This window comes from Macaca mulatta, chromosome 7 (genome assembly GCF_049350105.2).
Source record: "Macaca mulatta isolate MMU2019108-1 chromosome 7, T2T-MMU8v2.0, whole genome shotgun sequence".
Classification (NCBI taxonomy): domain Eukaryota; kingdom Metazoa; phylum Chordata; class Mammalia; order Primates; family Cercopithecidae; genus Macaca; species Macaca mulatta.
In genome coordinates, this window is record NC_133412.1 from 134,191,232 (window position 1) to 134,212,390 (window position 21,159).

General features: G+C 42.3%; 1 long non-coding RNA gene across 1 annotated transcript; it reads left to right on the plus strand.

The window, feature by feature from the left end:
• Positions 1–521: 521 nt before the first annotated feature.
• LOC144330269 (uncharacterized) lies at positions 522–20,842 on the plus strand. Its single transcript, XR_013396293.1, has 3 exons — positions 522–671; positions 10,308–10,449; positions 20,746–20,842. It is a non-coding gene; the product is annotated as an uncharacterized LOC144330269 (long non-coding RNA).
• The last annotated feature ends 317 nt before the right edge of the window (positions 20,843–21,159 follow it).

Below are 21,159 nucleotides of genomic sequence, written 5' to 3' on the forward strand. Positions count from 1 at the left end.
GCTCATAGAGGTGGGGTTCACTGCCTTCTGGGTGAGTGGGGAAGACTTCGTGAAGAAAGCAACAGCTGAAGTAAAATTGAAGGATAACCAAAGTAGAAATGAGAATGAAAGGAAGATATTCGTGCTTGGAAAGAAAATACTAACACCATGTACAGGAAAACACAAGGTATATTTTGGAGATGACAGGTAAGAATTTTCCAAGAGCACAGATGTAATAACAATTTGAGAAGTAAAGCTGAAGGGTAGGATCCCGATGTGGAGAATGCTGGGACCCAGGCTGAGCGTGGACTTTACATCAAGTAGAAGTGGTAGAGAAAGATTAATTGCCTCTCTGCATTGGACTAGTGCCGTTTCGTTGTCTTCCAAAAGCTAAAAAGAAGCACTTTAGGCCTTCAAGGACTAGTTATCTAAAAACCACACTTGATTTGTTCTTAAGTCTCAGCTCCAGGGCATACGAGGAACTTTTTCTGGATTTTTGTAAAATTCCTCATGCACTCAGATCCTATTAAGACCTCTGGCATCTTTTTTTTTTTTTTTCTTTTTTTGAGACAGGGTCTCACTCTGTCACACAGGTTGAAGTGCATTGGCGCAATCTCAGCTCACTGCAACCTCTGCCTTCTGGTACTCAAGCAATCCTCCCACCTCAGCCTCTGGAGTAGCTGGGACTACAGGTATGTGCCACCATGCCCAGCTAATTTTTGTACTTTTTGTAGAGACAGGGTTTCACCATGTTGCCCAGGCTAGTCTCGAACTCCTGAGCTCAAGCAATCTGCCCACTTCGGCCTCCCAAAATTCTGGAATTACAGGCATGAGCCACGGAGCCTGGTCAAGACCTCTGGCATCTCTCTCTCTCTCTCTTTTTTCTTTTTTTTGAGACAGAGTCTCGCTCTGTTCCCGAGGCTGGAGTGCAGTGACGGATCTTGGCTCACTGTAACCTCTGCCTCCCGGGTTCAAGCGATTCTCCTGCCTCCGCCTCCTGTGTCGCTGGGATTACAGGCATGCACCACCACACCTAGCTAATTTTTGTATTTTTATTAGAGACAGGGTTTCACCATGTTGGTCCAGCTGGTCTCGAATTCCTGACCTCAGGTGATCCGCCCACCTCAGCCTCCCACAGTGCTGGGATTACAGGTGTGAGCCACTGTGCCCGGCTTCCTGCCTCCAAACTTTCACACAACCCATTCATGTTGTTTTTCTGTTTCCCCTCCAGAGTGTTTCTTCTCCCTCAAAACCTATTTCCACACTCAACCTCCTCTAGAAGGACTTACCTATGACTTAATGTAACTGCTTCATTACTCAGGAAACCTATGCTCAACATCTTGATGCTACATTTAATTTCTCTAAATGATAAAATATACAAATTCTTTATATTTGCATGTCTAACCACCCTGTGACAGCCTTTAGGAAAGGTTCCACATCTGCCAGCTCCTTTGTATCCTCCATCTAGAACCTGCCTCCCATCCCCACTTTACCCACCCACCTCAGAGACTTCATGGTACAGTGCAGTATACTTGGTGAGTGTTGATGGTTTAAGAGTGTGCCCTGAACAACAAAGGATTTCTTTGAAGCTGAAATCCTATACCATCCATGGAATGTGGAGTTTCACCTCTCTTTGGCTTCTGCTCCTTTCCCCAGCATGTGTAGAGCTTCTAGAACAGTCCCCAGCAAGAGAGGATCACTTGGTACACCTCTTTCTTATCCTGACTGTCTCCAGTCTCTGCTGTAGGCCTGTTAGTGATGATCAGGATACAGGTTTTAACATGGCCAAGCTGTTAATAACCTGAGATTGGGCACCATGAACAATAAGCATTAAAAGGCAACAACAACAACAACAAAACCTGTTAATTTTATGCAGGCTTAATTTTTTAAAGAAGTGTTTCTTCCTAACTCGCTCTTACTCTTCTTCGTCTACTTTCTCATAGCTATGACTAACAATGATAAGGATACCCACCCACTATACACACCTAATTCCATCCCTCCAAATTTGATTTCGTGTTCTCTAGAGCTGGCGTGTTATGTGACTTATTGTGGGGAGAGGCTTAGCTGAGGGACTCTGTGATGCCAAATGGACAAAGGCATACTTTTTTCTCCAGGTGCCAGCCTGGTGAAAATCATAGCACCTGCGGATTTGGAGCTGACCCTCTCCTTTGGAAATTGTGCCTTCCAAAAATATCTCTTACGCTGCCTGTACCTGCATGCAATAGGTTTTGAGTCTTACCAACTGCAGCTTCAGGCTGAACTTGAGTTCTACCCTCATGGATGCAAATCAAAACAGAGCTCTGAATCAAGTCTGGGAAGCAAGTCGAAGTGGTTTGATTTGCATGGGGAGCTTTTGTGTCCGCGTGAAGGCAGCCAAATTCCCTAGGCTCCCCAGCCCTCCGGAAATAAGCTTTACAGGACCCGGGGCCCAGGCCCAGTCGGGTGGGTGTGATTTGAATGTTCTCTGCTACAGCTGCTGCTCCAGGCCCTGGTCACTGCTGTTGGTTTCGCTCCATTTTACTGCCTCAGAATCCCCCTGTGCATGTTAGTGGTTAATACAGCAGCCAGGAGACGCCAGACAGCTCTCGGCACCTGGTTCAAATTTAAGGCTCATTTACACATGATGTCACACACGCATTGTCAGCGCGAGGGAGGTCAGGATGGTTCATTTTGGGAAGGTTCACATTGTTGAGTCTTTACAACACTCACTGCTATTAATGCCTTAACCATCTGACTTGGATTTCGGTTTTCTGGCATGAGGTAATCCCAGGCACTAGATTTATATGCTGAATGGGAAGCCAGCAATGGTGGCTAATCATGCTGGTTTGCAGATCTGCACCTCTGGAGCCTTGGGATGGAATTAGAGGGGCACATGGCAAGTAGCAAATCATGGGGGTTTTGAGCAGGAGGGGAATTAGCCAGACCTGGAAGCAGGGGCCATAGACGGGGTGTTGTCTGAGCCAGGAAGTTTGATTGAAGAATAGAAACCAAGGTAAATTGGACAAGGATCTGGGCCCAGAGACCACAGAAATTATTCTAGTTTGACCAGTGCTTTGGGTCATTGCTTGACCCACCCTTTTGCTTGTCACCCATAGAAATCCCAGACCCATCTTTCCAGGCCCAGTGTAAGTCTCTCATGTTCCATGAAGCCTTTCCTGACCACCCATCCCACGGTAATTTCTCTCCTGAATCCCTAAGTACTTTTGTTACTGAGTGCAACTAGCTCATTTTACCCTCACAACGATTCCATGCGGAAGGCATTATTATTTCCATTTTACAGATAATGAGACAGGTTCAGAGAGGTTAAATAATGCATCCAGCATCAAACTTTTAAGAGTCAGGATGGAATCCTGGTTCCAGGCTTAGGTTCTGAACCACTGGGGTAGGCTGTGTAGAACTACATTTTCTGTGGTACGTGGTATCAGTAACATGGGAGAGACAGGCTGTGCCTCAGGAAGATGCCACATGGGAGTGCACAGCAGTGCTGTAGTGCCTCGTGTTTATCTGTAGTCCCAGGTGCCTGGCTATAACTGCAGGGCAGTGACCATCACCTCTGCTTTTCTGCATCCCCACATTTCCTAACACAGTGTTCCTCAAAGTGTGCATCAATGGATGGATGAATATTAGCACCCCCACACCACCCTCACCTGAAACATACTGAAAAGTTTGAGATCTTTGGATAACCACCCCTATCCCCTGCTGTTGTCTTCTGTCATGTGGCTGAAACTGTTAAACTGGTTTGCCTGTCACAGCTCCAGTGAGCCTCCTTACTCACCGGAAATTCAGAGAATGTCTTTAACCCTGCTTTAATCCTGCTGACTACTTTGATTTTGCTTTTTAACTTGTACCAAGACCTATTGCCATGATGGGTCTCTGCAAATGGGCTTTCTTGTTCCATGAGTCTCTGTTTTAGACAAGTGAAGGGCACACTCCTTTTCACTGGCTACCTCTTACTTATCCTCCAAGAGGAATACTCACTCCCAGAACCCTTTCCTCGGGTCTCATGCCGAGGTTAGGTGCCCCTTCAGTGTGCTTCTGCAGCTGAACCCATAGTAGCATTGTAGTTTAATTCCTGTTTGCTTGACTGAGGCAGAGACTCACCTGCAGACACCTATAGGTGCCTTCCATGTTGCTCAGATGAACAGCAGAGAAGGGTCAGGCCTGCCCTGGGTTTCTACCCCTCTCCTCAAGGCCCTTTCTAGTCACTACCCACAGCCTGCTCATGACTGCAGGGATCATGCCTCTGGGCCTCTATCCATGCAGCTGCCTCTGCCTGCACTCCAGGACAGGAGCCTTCTCTGTTGTCCACTGGAGCCCTGTGGAAGGGACTCTTGACCCTATCCCTAGGGAAGTCATCTCTGAAGGTTGTTTTATTACATTGTCTCCTCAGAATGACCCTATAGACACAGTGTTTTCTCAGTGTCCTCTTACCTTTGAACACATCCAGGAATAATTGAAAAACCAGGCAATCAAATGCCCCTCTCATAAATCATGTCACTTCAGAGCAGAACTTAGAGTTTGGTTTGCAAGCCACACCAAATAGTTTGAGCTTGCCCCTCTACCATTTCCTCCTGCTCTGAGCCCGGAGGTTCACCTAGTGGACTGTAGCAATGGATTCCCTTGCCCCTGGCTTCCTGTTGGGTTCAGCCAGAGAGCAGGACCAGTGGGAGCCTAGAGGGGGAGGAAAGTGAGGTCAGGGTGTCTGCTGCCCACTCCCTGGCTGCCAGGCCACTGTGGGTAGACTGTACCTCAGGTGGCCCTGCCCATGTGTAGCCATGCTCACCAGGTTCTGGGTTCTGGAAACCTCCCCCTCCTCTTGCCCCTTCAGTCATAGGGTGGTAGCCTCCCTCATTGCTGTTAGCTTTATGCACTCAATTGTGTTCCAACTCCAAATTCGTACATTGAGGCCCTAATCCCCAGGACCTCAGAATGCAACAGTATTTGGAGATAGCATCTTCAAAGAAGTAATTAAGTTAAAATGAGGCCATTAAGCTGGTCCCTAATTCAATGTGACTGGTGTTCTTGTAAGAAAAGGAAGAGGTACCATGGAGATGTGCACCCAGAGGAAAGGCCATGTAAGGACACAGCAAGAAGAGGCCTTAGGAGAACCAAACCTGTCCACACCTTGACCTTGCACTTCCCAATCCTAGAACTGTGAGCAAATAAATGCCTGTTGTTTGAACCACCCGGTCTGTGGTATTTTGTTGTGGCAGTTCTAGCAGACTAATACAGTGGTACATACTATCCCATGGGGATTTCCCTAAATGTTGCTTATTACAGTGTGTAAGTCCTTTTGGTAAGCTTTCCTTTTGGGATGTCATCTGTTTCTTGTTGGGACCCTGATGGATATCTAGGCTTAGATGCCGACAGAAGGTTTTAGTGACAAAGGCAAGAAAAGCTGTCACTGGAAGTGGCTCCCCGCTACCAGTGTCCCCCCCATCATGTAAACCCACCTGGGTTCTCCAGTGCTACTCCAGGGTATTTCCTCTTCTTGGAAACTGAGTGACTCTGGACTGATCATTCCGTGTGAACTTCAGTTTTCCTCTTCGTAAAGCATAGGTAAAACTGCCTTTTTGGGGTATTTTGAGCCAACATGTTGGATGCAGATGTGAATTGACTGAGATAACCCAGCAAGGTTGCTCTTCTATAGCAATATTTGTAAACAATTTCATTGATAAATATGCACAAAGCATTGAAATCTTCGAAGGCAAGAAAATGGTGATGTTTACTAGGAAAGGCAGCTCTGAGTGTAGTATGGGGGAGGCTGTGCAATTTGCCCAGCAACTTTCTATGCCCTCCTCCCAAGTCCAGGAAACATTGCAAACCACAGTGCACCAGAGACAGAGACCCATGTACCAACCTATTCTCAGTCAGGTTTTCATTAGCTCTTCATAGACAACCAGTCAATCAGTTTCAACTTTTACTTCACACTCTTCTGCCGTAGAGGCCCCATACATACAACAGATGAATGGAGCATATCTTTGCCTTCTTCCTTTTCATTTGGGAATGAAGTCAAATCAGCTAGAGGCCAGAGCAATTCAGACACCTAAATAGGTACACAGTGTGCGGTAAGATGACATTGTGTCTTCTGGCTCCTAATTCCTATTTTCAATAAATGAAACTTCTCAACCATGTTATTTTCACCTGCCCAAGCTAAAACACAATCTTCACTGTCCCCATAGCTGCGAAGAGGGAGATCCTGACATAACATGTGGGGATGCTGCTAGAGCCTTTGCCCTCTCTGCAGGCTAGATTTGCTACTGGCCCTTCCCAGAGTGGGCCAAGAGACCAGGCTTCTTCCTTGGTTGGACATCTGGCCTTCCACAAAATAGAGTTCTCCCCTGGGAGGATGACGCCTCCAGGGCAATAGGAACACTTTTTTGTTAGCTCATTACTATCTCTATTCAATTCTGTTCTTGTGGGTGTGAAAAGCTATTGGGGAATGAAATAGCCTTGTGGGCTAGACAGGTGAAAAGGGAATACAATCTCAGCATGTGAAGGTCTAGGAAGAGTGTCACTTCAACTCTTAAAAAAAAAGCCAGACAAACTGCAAGTTTACTACTTTTTTTGGACCCTCAAAGAGCTGAGGTCACAGGGCGACCAATTAGCCTAAAAATCTAAGGACCAGTGGGGGCCTATGAAGAAGCATGGGACACAAGCCCTTGCTTACCGGGGCAGATGTAGCCAATAGAAGAACTCAGCAGGAGTAGGTAAAGAAATGGTGGGGAATGAATGAGGACTGGTGAGAGTATGGAGCCCCTGGGGAATGCATATACAGAGGGAGTTTGCACCTTCTTGGAGACTTTTCTCCATGGACTCCACCAGGTAGTGTATCCCACCAGAAAAGACTGGCCAAAGTCCTGAGAAAGAATCCCTCACAGTGCAGGTATGGGGGAAAGGGAAAATAGCCACTGCAAAGGGGCATGAACCCCACCCTTTCTCCTTTCTGGAACAAAAACCTTAATCTACAGAAGAAAGGGAAAAATACCGTTTCCTTTAGACTGCTGGCAAAACTTAGGGAAGAACAAAAACAGAACAAAACAAAACACCTCTCTGTCCCGAGGAAGGGGCAGGAATACAGAAACAAAAACTAAGAATGTACTGCCAATAAATATACTCGAGAAGAAATGTTTAAGAAGTTCTTCAGGGCCGGGCGCGGTGGCTCAAGCCTGTAATCCCAGCACTTTGGGAGGCCGAGGCGGGCGGATCACAAGGTCAGGAGATCGAGACCACAGTGAAACCCCGTCTCTACTAAAAATACAAAAAATTAGCTGGGCGCGGTGGCGGGCGCCTGTAGTCCTAGCTACTCAGGAGGCTGAGGCAGGAGAATGGCGTGAACCCAGGAGGCGGAGCTTGCAGTGAGCCGAGATCGCGCCACTGCACTCCAGCCTGGGCAACAGCGTGAGACTCCGTCCCAAAAAAAAAAAAAAAAAAAAAGAAGTTCTTCAGGTGGGAGAAATGTGAAACAAGATCGAAATGCGTAACAAAAGACACAAAAATATGAAGAGCACTGGAAATTGATTAATGAAGCTAAACTAAGATACATGTAAAATGTTTAAATGATCTTAAAAGATAAATGACTGTCAAGAGTAAAAATAGTAGCAATGTATTATGTGTGTATGGGGTAGGTAAAAGTAAAATGTATTGTAACAATAATACAAAGGTTGGGAGGGAGGAATTGAGAAGAAACTATTTTAAGATTCTTACATTATGAATGAAGCAGTACATTATTTGAAGGTAGACTCTGATCAATTAAAGATGTATTGTGTAAACCCTAGGACAACAACTAAAAAATTTCTAAAGAGGTGTAAATCAAATAATGGAGATAAAATGCAATCATAAAAAAGTGTTCATAAGTGTAGGAGTCAATGAAATTGAAAAATAGAAAAACAATAGGGAAAGCCAATGAAACCAATACCTATTTCTTATAAAATATCAATAAAATGCATAAGCCTTTAGCCAGACTGACAAAGAAAAAATAGAGGAGACACAAATTACCAATTTCAGCAATGAAGAGGGAAATTACTACAGATCCCATAGATAATAACAAGATAATAAGAGAATGCTATAAGCAACTCTATGACCATACACTGGACAACAGAGATGAATGAATTTCTTAAAAGATACAAATTATGAAAACTCACCCCAGAAGAAATTTTAATAGTGATATATATTAAAGAAATTGAATTGTACTTATAAGCCTCTGAAATATTCAACAGTTAAAAGAACAAACAAATTAAGAAAAGGTCTAGATATTTCAATGGAAAATTCTACCAAACATTTAAAGAGGAATTAGCACTAATTATGTATGATATATTCTAGAAAATAAAACAAGGGGTAACATCTCAATTCATTTTATGAGGCCAGCATTACCCTGATATCAAGACAGATAAAGACAGTTTCAAAAACTATAGACCAGTATCTTTCATGAGTATTGATGCAGAAATACTCAACAAAATATTAGAAATCTATGAAAAGAAGAAAACAACATGAACAAATGGGTTATGCTGTTAAAGCAAGTCTGATTCCGTTTTTTTTAAATTAATTTTTAAAAAATAAAATAATTATTCCATTATATTAACAGGCTAAAGAAGAAAAGCTGCATGATTGTATTAATTTATGCAGAAAAGGCATTTGACAAAAGTCAGCATTCATTCATGATAACTCTCAGCAAAATAGGAGTTGGAAATTTCCTCAAGCTGATAAAGGGCATCTAAAAAAACAAAAACAAAAAACAACCCTACAGCTAATATTATACCTAATGCTGAAAGACTGAATGTTTTCTCCTAATATTAGGAGACAAGAATATCCTCTCATACCACTCCTATTCAACATTTTCCTGAAAGGCCTAGCCAGTGCAATAAGGCAATAGAAAGAAATACAGAACATACAGATTGGAAATGAAAAAAATGAAACAGTCCCTACTCACTGACAATAGGAATGTTTATGTAAAAATACAAATAAACAAACACCCCCAAACTATCACCAAAACACCCGACCTACAATTAAAATGTGAATTCTTAATCATAACATGTTATGAATGTCCAACCTTCCGTGTGTGTGTGTGTGTGTGTGTGTGTGTGTGTATGTGTGTGTGTGTGTGTATTTATGGAGTTATCGTTCTTGCTTTTTGACTATCCAGCATTCAAACATTATCTGTATTGAAGGAGAATCTCTAAATATATGTCTTTACCAGCAAGCTAAAGGGACCAGATAGATATTTCTTCTCTCTGTTTCATGGGAGGTATAACCATATGTCTGAGTCTTGACTGATCAGGTGCTCCCATGCTGGGCTCAAATTTCAAGGAAGTAACAACATTATACAGGAGGCTGTTGGAGATTTCTCATGAGGACAGCTGACTCGGGAGTCCCTCAGTGTAGAAGTTTGTGTCCGGGGATGGTGGGATTTTGTTATAACACTACGAGGCTGGACCATGATATGAGCTGACTATGCTCTTGGTTGCCTCACCACCCTTTGTTCCTGTCCTGTTGCCGAGCCTAGTTCACCAGCCTTCTTGTTGAGTCTATAAGCTACCTTCTAATAAGGCTATTTTTCTACCTGATATCCAGAGTTTACTCCTTCTGTTGTTATCAACAATGTGTGTGTGTGTGCGCGCGCGCGTGTATGTATTAAAAAATGGGAATGGGATTATACTGCTTATATTGTCCTGTTACTGTATTTACTTAAACATATATACTGTCAACATTTTTCCATGTCCATAATGTTGCTCTATTTAGTCATTTTAATTATTGCCTGGCATTAACTTATAGGTATTTATTGTAATCTGTTTAACCAGTCTCCCATGACTGGACATTTAGGTTGCTTCTAACATTTGTTTATAATAAACAGCACTGCTAAGCATATCTATACATATAAATCTTTTGGATTTTGACTAATTATTTCCTTAAAGTTCTACATGTAGAATTGCTATATCAAAGGGTAGGTACATTTTTCGGGTTTTTGATTCATACTGCCAAATTTCTCACCCTCTCCCTCAAAATACTTGTGACAATTTATACTACCATTAATCATATGCCTGTATGACAATGTTGATTTCCATGCATACTACCAACATTGATTATTATCTTTGTGAAATTTTTGAGTTACTACTCGTGTTCAATGACTTTGCAAATATTTGTTAGCTGTTTGTAATTATTGCTTTGTGAGTGACTGCTATTGTCTTTTGTTCATACTTCTTTTGAGGGAAAGGAACATACTTTTCTATTGAATTTATAAGAGCTCATATATATATGTGTATGTGTGTGTGTGTGTGTGTATATATGTGTATATATATAAAAAATTATTTTTTTGTTTGTTTTTGAGACAGAGTCTCTGTCACCCAGGCTGGAGTACAGTGGCATGATCTCGGCTCATTGCAACCTCCACCTCCCAGGTTCAAGTGATTCTCCTTTTATATTAAGGCATCTATCTGTCTAACATCTATGGACCTATGCCTCATATATTTTAAGGTATAACGGCCATGTATATTGCTATTTTCCCCCAATTTTTATTTGTGATTTTGCTTTGTTTATTCCATTCTGATTTTTTCCCCATTTGTATATAGTCTATTAACAATCCTTTATAGTTTATGTCTTTGGTTGATACTTCAAAATAACTTTCCCGTCCCAAAATGGTAACTGTATTTACATTTTTTACTGGTACTCTTATGCTCTTATGTGTTTTTTTTTTTTCTAAAATAATCATATGGAACTAATTTCGTTTTAAGGTACGAGGTACTAGCTAACATTTTCTCCAAAGTTACTAAATTCTTAAGTATGTTTGAATTTGTGAACTCTGTATTTCTGAACTTTTCTTAATGTTTCCTTAATCTATGCTAGGGCTAAATTATTCAATTAATTAAACAATTTCAAGAATTCAGAAGTTTTAATATTTGATGAGAAGTCTGCAGCCTTGGGGTAGAATGTTGTTGCTTGTTACTTAGTGCTGGGGGGGAATCGGGGTGCCCTTGATCCTAATGCACTCTCAGGCTTGGGCGGGCCCTGTATGCCTGGATCTCAGGAGTGAGGCTTTCTCAGAAATCCTGCCCCTCCTCCTCCTGTGGCAGCTGAAGCCTGCCTTGTGTCATGTGCAGGAGAGAATGTCTGGATCTGGGGCTCAGGACTGTTTCTTGCCCCTTCCCCAGGGATCAAGGGTGTTTTGGCTTTCCCCTCCCCATAGCTGCAGTAGGTCTTCACCTGTGCCCTGACCGCAGCAGGCTGTACTGTCCCTCCCCGGTGGCTTAGGTGGGAGGAGGGCATGGGTGTAGCCTTATGCCTTTCCTTCAGCAATGTCGCCCCTCTTCCCTGGGCCTGCATCGTGCAGGGAGGCTTCTTTGCTCTCCCACCCTGTCTTCAGTCCTTTCTCAATCAGTGGGTGGAAGGGAGTGGAGAAGAGCCTGCAAGTGGGCACGAATTCCTCTTGTATCTGCAGCCCCCAGGGCTGCTACACTCATGCTAGTCCACTTCTGGCCTTTAGTAAAGTGTTCAAAGCTTTAGATGAATTCTTCTTATATTTTTGTATGGCACCCAGTGTCTCTTCCCATACTCAGCCACAAACCCTTGTTTATGTCCCATCTCTTCTTGGGGATACAGCCTTTCCTTAGATTTCAGGCTTTTGGGTTCCCTGTGACCTCAGCTTGCTGATGGACTCAGGAAAAGGTATGGTTTTGTGGTCATCTGACTTCGTTGTTGATGTTAGGATGGGAGAGACACTATTTTAAGCTTTCTTTATAGTAAGCAGGAGGGGAACTCCTGTGTTTTCATAGCTAATCAGGCATGGACCCTGCCCTTATTCTCTTTTTAAAAATTTTCTTGGCTATTCTCACGTATCTGTTCTCTTAAATATACTTTAGAATCATTTGCTCAAGCACCTCAAACCCAAACATCTCCAAAAAGAATTCCTTTTGGATTGACATGGTGTCAAAATATGTAAACTGACTTCAGTCCCCAATGTTGGTGAAACTTCATTCCCAAGATCTGAGTAGAGCAGTCAGAGAGGGTTGTGACTGGAAGACCACCTCCAAGGCCAGCCTGCCTCTAAATCCCACCTGTTTTGTTTTGGTGTCTTGAAATTCCAGCATTAGAGTGCAGAAAAATAGTTATAGGACCTTAGAGCATGAAAATGTATGCAGTTTGTGTTGGAAGGACCAGCATAATAACTAATGTGCAACCATCACTCCACTTAAAAATTAAGGTCACAGATCTGGACAAAGTATTGTGTGAATTAAGTGAGTGAGTGAGTGAGTGAGTGAGTGAGTGAGTGAGTGAGTGAGTGAGTGAGTAGGGAGAGGGACTCTGTTAAGAACAGGGGAGCTAGAGGGGAAATGACTAGATCTGGAACTGAGAGCACCTGGGTAGCTGAGAATGCAGACTTTAAATCTCCTGGGGACAAGGGGAGAGGAGCGAAAGCCCCACAGCCACCTCTGTGGTTGTCACACTTCAACCTGGCAGCCAGAGAAAAGCCCAAACCAGGCCAGATGAGGCTCCCCTCGAGGACTATCTAGATTGTGTGCTAGAGGGAAAAAAGGGGAAAACCCTCCAAGAGGATCCAGCAGTGATCACAGCTATTGATTTGTACTTCCAAGGCTCTCGCAGCCATGCTTCTCTTAAAACCAAATGAAACAACCATTGACAATTTCGGAAAGAATTTTCCAGTAGGAGAAATAGAGAAAGGAAAAAAATTCTGAGAAAAAAACAACAAAAAACCCTTCTTGATGTTTTCCACAGACTGCTTTAGAAAGAGAAAGACTGATGCAATCCAATCAAAGACAGTGATCCTCGGTTGACCCAGGACATTTCACAGACCCAGAACGCAGAAGGCGCAGACGCCCACATGCAGGCCTCAGTTTGACTTTTTAAATGCAACCATTTTTTGTAAATTAATATTTAATTTTCAACCAACTCCAGCACCTCATTAAGGAGGGGCCTGTTCTTTGCCAAACTCTTCTAAGGGAACCTGCTGGGTTTGAGTGTAGGTGTTAGCAAACATTTCCCAGTATGTTCTAATGGAGAAATATTTATTTTGTAACACTCCTTCCTAACCGAAAATACAATTATGTGACATGTTTTATATGACCAAGGGGATTTGGGCTAAGATTTTGTATCCATAATGTACCCTAATATTGAGAAACATCGTTTTTAAAGTATTCTCTTTGCCATGGACTGGGAGCTGCATCCGGGAGAAATAGCACCTCATGAGAATTTCCCTTTAGCCCTGAGAAAAAATAGTTTGGGAACACATAAGAGTATATTTGGTTTGGGATCTTAAATCCTGCGGGGTCTCTGAAAGAGGCAAATGAGTGTGAGAAAGAATTAGTTACTGCAAGTTTATTTCATAATGGCCTATAAAAAATATACATGTTCCATTTCTAAAGCTGCTATGCCCTTACTGTAGCTATAGATATTTTTTAAAACAAGAAAGACTTTCCACAAAGTCATTTTCTGCTTTGGGTGGGATAACATTTAAAGCAAGGTATAAAGGACCTTTGCCAGAATAATTACCATTTAAGGCAAAGGTCTCCAAGATTTTACTTGGACCTGAAGATCTTGGCGCAGCCCTGGCTCTGTGAAACACCACACACATCCAGTGACCATGGGAAAGCTGGTTCCCTGCTGGGCAGTGCTGCAGCATTAGTACAAGTCTCATGCTCTGAAGGGTGAAATGTGACGATCTGGTGAGTGAAGGCTCTGTCAGGAGAAGCCAGAGGAATGGTAATAGCTCACCGAACCAAAATCCATGAATTCCCAGTCCTTTTTCATCATCACCTTTTTTACATTTAGAACATGTCCCTATGGGCACCTCCAAGGAGTGGGTGCCAGGACTCAGTGTGCCCAGCCCAAGGCCAAAGAGAGTTTATTATCAGAAGGATCACTCACATGATTTGAAACCACAGGAGAGACAGAGATGTGTGATGGCTGAAAGCAGAACTTGGGCTAAGGTTTGTAAGAGAGACCAGCCAAGTAGCCTATGCATTAATTAGTGTTCTGCTGGTTGTTCTGTTAGGAGGCATTATCATTCATCACTTAAAGTAAGACCTTTTATTTATTTATTTATTTATTTATTTTTAATTTTTTTATTATACTTTAAGTTCTGGGGTACATGTGCACAACATGCAGGTTTGTTACATGTGTATACATCTGCTGTGTTGTTGTGCTGCACCCATTAACTCATCATTTACATAAGGTATATCTCCTAATGCTATCCCTCCTCCCTCCTGCAACCCCACGACAGGCCCCGGTGTGTGCTGTTCCTCATCCTGTGTCCAAGTGTTCTCATTGTTCAATTCCCACCTATGAGTGAGAACATGCGGTGTTTGGTTTTCTGTCCTTGCAATAGTTTGCTCAGAATGATGGTTTCCAGCTTCATCCATGTCCCTACGAAGGACATGAACTCATCCTTTTTTATGGCTGCAGAGTATTCCATGGTGTATATGTGCTACATTTTCTTAATCCAGTCTATCATTGCTGGACATTTGGGTTGATTCCAAGTCTTTGCTATTGTGAATAGTGCAGCAATGAACATACGTGTGCATGTGTCTTTACAGCAGCACAATTTATTATCCTTTGGGTATATACCCAGTAATGGGATGGCTGGGTGAAATGATATTTCTAGTAGGTATTTCTAGAGCCTTGAGGAATCGCCACACTGTCTTCCACAATGGTTGAACTAGTTTATGGTCCCACCAGCAGTGTAAAAGTGTTCCTGTTTCTCCACATCTTCTCCAGCACCTGCTGTTTCCTGACTTTTTAATGATTGCCATTCTAACTGGTGTATCTCATTGCAGTTTTGATTTGCATTTCTCTGATAGCCAGTGATGATGAGCATTTTTTCATGTGTCTGTTTGCCGCATAAATGTCTTCTTTTGAGAAGTGTCTGTTCATATCTTTTGCCCACTTTTTGATGGGGTTGTTTTTTTCTTGTGAATTTGTTTAGGTTCTTTGTAGGTTCTGGATATTAGCCCTTTGTCAGATGAGTATATTGCAAAAATTTTCTCCCATTCTGTAGGTTGCCTGTTCACTCTGATGGTAGTTTCTTTTGCTGTGCAGAAGCTCTTTAGTTTAATTAGATCCCATTTGTCAATTTTGGCTTTTGTTGCCATTGCTTTTGGTATTTTAGATGTGAAGCCCTTGTCCATGCCTGTGTCCTGAATGGTATTGCCTAGGTTTTCTTCTAGGGTTTTTATGGTTTTAGGTCTAACATTTAAGTCTTTAATCCACCTTGAATTAATTTTTGTATAAGGTGAAAGGAAGGGATCCAGTTTCAGCTTTCTACATATGGCTAGCCAGTTTTCCCAGCACCATTTATTAAATAGGGAATCCTTTCCCCATTTCTTGTTTTTGTCAGGTTTGTCAAAGATCAGATGGTTGTAGATGTGTGGTATTATTTCTGAGGGCTCTGTTCTGTTACCTTTGGTCTGTATCTCTGTTTTGGTACCAGTACCATGCTGTTTTGGTTACTGTAGCCTTGTAGTATAGTTTGAAATCAGGTAGCATGATGCCTCCAGCTTTGTTCTTTTGGCTTAGGATTGTCTTGGCAATGCAGGCTCTTTTTTGGTTCCATATGAACTTTAAAATAGTTTTTTTCAATTCTGCAAAGAAAGTCATTGGTAGCTTAATGGGGATGCCATTGAATCTATAAATTACCTTGGGCAGTATGGCCATTTTCACGATATTGATTCTTCCTATCCATGAGCATGGAATGTTCTTCCATTTGTTTGTGTCCTCTTTTATTTTGTTGAGCAGTGGTTTGTAGTTGTCCTTGAAGAGGTCCTTCACAACCCTTGTAAGTTGGATCCCCTAGGTATTTTATTCTCTTTGAAGCAACTGTGAATGGGAGTTCACTCCATGATTTGGCTCTCTGTTTGTCTGTTATTGGTGTATAAGAATGCTGGTGATTTTTGCACATTGATTTTGTATCCTAAGACTTTGCTGAAGTTGCTTATCAGCTTAAGGAAATTTTGGGCTGAGATGATGGGGTTTTCTAAATACACAATCATGTCATCTACAAACAGGGACAATTTAACTTCTTCTTTTCCTAATTGAATACCCTTTCTTTCTTTCTCCTGCCTGATTGCCCTGACCAGAACTTCCAATACTATATTGAATAGGAGTGGTGAGAGAGGGCATCCCTGTCTTGTGCCAGTTTTCAAAGGGAATGCTTCCAGTTTTTGCCCATTCAGTATGATATTGGCTATGGGTTTGTCATAAATAGCTCTTATTATTTTGAGAGATGTCCCATCAATACCTAATTTATTGAGAGTTTTTAGCATGAAGGGGTGTTGAATTTTGTCAAAGGCCTTTTCTGCATCTATTGAGATAATGATGTGGTTTTTGTCTTTGGTTCTGTTTATATGCTGGATTACGTTTATTGATTTGCATATGTTGAACCAGCCTTGCATCGCAGGGATGAAGCCCACTTGATCATGGTGGATAAGCTTTTTGATGTGCTGCTGGATTTGGTTTGCCAGTAATTTATTGAGGATTTTTGCATCAATGTTCATCAGTGATATTAGTCTAAAATTCTCTTTTTCTGTTGTGTCTCTGCCAGGCTTTGGTATCAGGATGATGTCGTCCTCATAAAATGAGTTAGGGAGGATTCCCTCTTTTCCTATTGATTGGAATAGTTTCAGAAGGAATGGTACCAGCTCCTCCTTGTACTTCTGGTAGAATTCGTCTGTGAAATCTCTTTGTAGGTGTCTAAGGACTTGCTTTATGAATCTGGGTGCTCCTGTATTGGGTGCATATATATTTAGGATAGTTAGCTCTTCTTGTTGAATTGATCCCTTTACCATTATGTAATGGCCTTTTTTGTCTTTTCTGATCTTTGTTGGTTTAAAGTCTGTTTTATCAGAGACTAGGATTGCAAATCCTGCTTTTTTTTTGTTTTCCATTTTCTTGGTAGATCTTCCTCCATCCCTTTATTTTGAGCCTATGTGTGTCTCTGCACACAAGATGGGTCTCCTGAATACAGCACACTGATGGGTCTTGACTCTTTATCCAATTTGCCAGTCTGTGTCTTTTAATTGGGGCATTTAGCCCATTTACATTTAAGGTTAATATTGTTATGTGTGAATTTGATTCTGTCATTATGATGTTAGCTGGTTATTTTGCTTGTTAGTTGATGCAGTTTCTTCCTAGCATCGATGGTCTTTAGAATTTGGCATATTTTTGCAGTGACTGGTACCAGTTATTCCTTTCCATGTTTAGTGCTTCCTTCAGGAGCTCTTGTAGGGTAGGCCTGGTGGTGACAAAATCTCTCAGCATTTGCTTGTCTGTAAAGGATTTTATTTGTCTTTCACTTATGAAGCTTAGTTTTGAAATTCTGGGTTGAAAATTCTTTTCTTTAAGAATGTTGAATATTGGCCCCCATTGTCTTCTGGCTTGTAGAGTTTCTGCTGAGAGATCCACTGTTAGTCTGATGGGCTTCCCTTTGTGAGTAACCCAACCTTTCTCTCTGGCTGCTTAACATTTTTTCCTTCATTTCAACTTTGGTGAATCTGACAATTATGTATCTTGGAGGTGTTCTTCTCAAGGAGTATCTTTGTGGCGTTCTCTGTATTTCCTGAATTTGAATGTTGGCCTGCCTTGCTAGGTTGGGGAAGTTCTCCTGGATAATATCCTGAAGAGTGTTTTCCATCTGGGTTCCATTCTCCCCGTCACTTTCAAGTACACCAATCAGACATAGATTTGGTCTTTTCACATAGTCCCATATTTCTTGGAGACTTTGCTCGTTTCTTTTTACTCTTTTTTCTCTAAACTTCTCTTCTCGCTTCATTTCATTCATTTGATCATCAATCACTGATACCCTTTCTTCCACTTGATCTAATTGAGTACTGAAGCTTGTGCATGCATCACATAGTTCTCGTGCCATGGTTTTCAGCGCCATCAGGTCATTTAAGGTCTTCCTACGCGGTTTATTCTAGTTAGCCATTCATCCAATCTTTTTTCAAGGTTTTTAGCTTCTTTGAGGTGGGTTTGAACATCCTCCTTTAGCTTGGAGAAGTTTGTTATTACCGATCATCTGAAGCCTTCTTCCTCAACTTGTCAAAGTCATTCTCCATCCAGCTTTGTTCTGTTGCTGGCAAGGAGCTGCGTTCCTTTGGAGGAGAAGAGGCACTTCTGATTTTAGAATTTTCAGCTTTTCTGCTCTGGTTTCTCCCTATCTTTGTGGTTTTATCTACCTTTGGTCTTTGATGATGGTGATGTACACATGGGGTTTTGGTGTGGTTGTCCTCTCTGTTAGTTTTCCTTCTAACAGTCAGGACCCTCAGCTGCAGGTCTGTTGGAGTTTTCTGGAGATCCACTCCAGACCCTTTTTGCCTGGGTATCACCAGCGGAGGATGCAGAACAGCAAATATTGCAGAATGGCAAATGTTGCTGCCTGATCCTTCCTCTGGAAGCTTCGTCTCAGAGGGGCACCCAGCCATATGAGGTGTCAGTTGGCCCCTAGTGGGAGGTGCCTCCCAGTTAGGCTACTCAGGGGTCAGAGACCCACTTGTGGCGGCAGTCTGTCCATTCTCAGATCTTAAACTCCATGCTGGGAGAAGCACTACTCTCTTCAAAGCTGTCAGACAGGGATGTTTAAGTCTGCAAAAGTTTCTGCTGCCTTTTGTTCAGCTCTGCCCTGCCCCCAGAGGTGGAGTCTACAGAGGCAGACTGGCCCCCTTGAGCTGCAGTGGGCTCCACCCAGTTCAAGCTTCCTGGCTGATTTGTTTACCTACTAAAGCCTCAGCAAAGGCGAACGCCCCTCCCCCAGCCTCGCTGCCACCTTGCAGTTGGATCTCAGACTGCTGTGCTAGCAGTGAGCGAGGCTCCGTGGGCATGGGACCCTCTGAGCCAGGCATGAGATATAATCTCCTGGTGTGCCATTTGCTAAGGCCGTTGGAAAAGCGCAGTATTAGGGTGGGAGTGTCCCGAATTTCCAGGTACTGTCTGTCATGGTTTCCCTTGGCCAGGAAAGGGAATTCCCCGACCTCTTGCACTTCCTGGGTGAGGTGATGCCCTGCCCTGCTTTGGCTCACACTCTGTGAGCTGCACCCACTGTCTGACAAGCCCCAGTGAGATGAACCTGGTACCACAGTTGGAAATGCAGAAATCACCCATCTTCTGCATTGCTCACGTTGGGAGCTGTAGACTGGAGCTGTTCCTATTCGGCCATGTTGGAACCCCCCCCCCACCTTTTTTTTTTTTTTTTTTTTGAGACAGAGTCTCACTCTGTCACCCAGGCTAGAGTGCAGTGGAGCAATCTCAGTTCCCTGCAGCCTCTGTCTCCTGGGTTCAAGCAATTCTCCTGCCTCCACCTCTCAGGTATCTGGGACTACAGGCGCCTGTCACCTTTCCTGGCCAATTTTTGTACTTTTAGTAGAGATGGGGGTTTCACCATGTTGGCCAGGCTGGTCTTGAACTCCTGACCTCAGGTGATCCTCCCACCTTGGCCTCCCAAAGTGCTGGGATTACAGGCATGAGCTACCATGGCTGGCCAAAATAAGACCATTTATTGGAAGCCAATTGTTTTTATAAAATAGTGATGCTATGAAACTGGTCAGAGGGAAATAATGTATACATACTAATGAAAATCAAGTTCATCATACTAATGAAAATCAAACTACACAGACACAATAGGCAATATAGAAATGTAAGTTTAAACAAATATTTATCTATTGACTCATAGTCCATTCAACATAGTCTTTTGTTTCAGGCGTGATTGGTAGAGGCATAGTTATCTGCCACAATGTCAGCATCATCAGTTTAGGAAACTATCACGCTCCCCCAACATCCTATTTTTCTCTTATAATTTCTTATGATTCCCTCATCCACCCATTCCTAAACCAATCATCAACTCCCAGGTATCACTGTGTATGGAGTAGTGCTTCTTTTTAACCTCCTACCCAATATGTAAAAAGTAATATTTCATTTTACTTATCTAAATTTACCTGATATGCAAGGTAGAAAGGACAAGTAGTTTCATTATTTTGGAATTTGAAACCAACTCTCTATGCTTATCTTTTTCGTGTCTTTCACAATTTAATAGGTTTATAGCTTTTTTTTCCCTTTAACTTTTTTTTATCTTTCCAGGAAAACAAAACAAAACAAAAACCTTTTTCTGCCTGTAAAGAAGCCGTTCCATTTTCTTGACCATATGTTGCATTTCTCTGGACATCCTCCAGCTCCAATTTGCCTTCCCAGCAAAGATGTGTTTTTTAAAAAGCAGTTGAATAACAACATGTTTTATTATTTTTCCTACTTCATCAAACACCAGTTTGTTGTGCTAAAAGCTGCTAGGAAAGCCAAAAGTTAGTTAAGTTTAAGTAAATATTTTAGTTTCAGAATAGAAATGTCGGCAGAGACATAAATTACTAATTTGCCAAACCTTTTGGGATACACACACACACATATAGCTAATTTTGTACACACCCACCCACTTTCAGAATTACTCATAGCAGCTGGTCAATGATTAATAAATTGGTAAATTATGAGTGTATTGACACACACATGTATACAAACACCCAATAAGATGAGAAGTGTACAGGTAAATTACAGGTGTGATATGGCATGGTTCTTTGTCCCCACCCAAATATCATCTTGAATTGTAATCCCCATGTATCAAGGGAGGGATCTGGTGGGAGGTGATCGGATCATGGGGGTGGTTCCCCCATGCTGTTCTTATGATAGTGAGTGAGTTCTCATGAGATCTGATGGTTTATAAGTATTTGACAGTTCCTCTCTCTCTCTGTCTCTCTCTGTCTCTCTCACCTGCTGCCATGTAAGATGTGCCTGCTTCCCCTTCTGCCATGATTGTAAGTTTCCTGAGGCCTCCCAAAGCCATGCAGAATTGTGAGTCAATTAAACCTCTTTTCTTTGTAAATTTCCCAGTCTTGGGTATTTCTTTATAGCAGTGTGAAAATGGACTAATACAAGGTGCCCACAATACTAGCTCTTTAAGCTAGAGAACTCTCCCAAATGTCACCTGAACAGACCCATTTTCCTAAATTTGGCAACACCTGAAATATCCAAATCAAACTGTTGCCTTTCTTGTAAACTCAAAATTATTTTATTAGGTATCAACTGAGGCCAACACTGTGTCAGGCATCAGAGGTAGAAAGATGAGTGGGACCTCATTCCAGCTATAAATTTAGGGAGACACTTGGATTGCTGAGACACTGGGTTATGGAGAGAATTAAC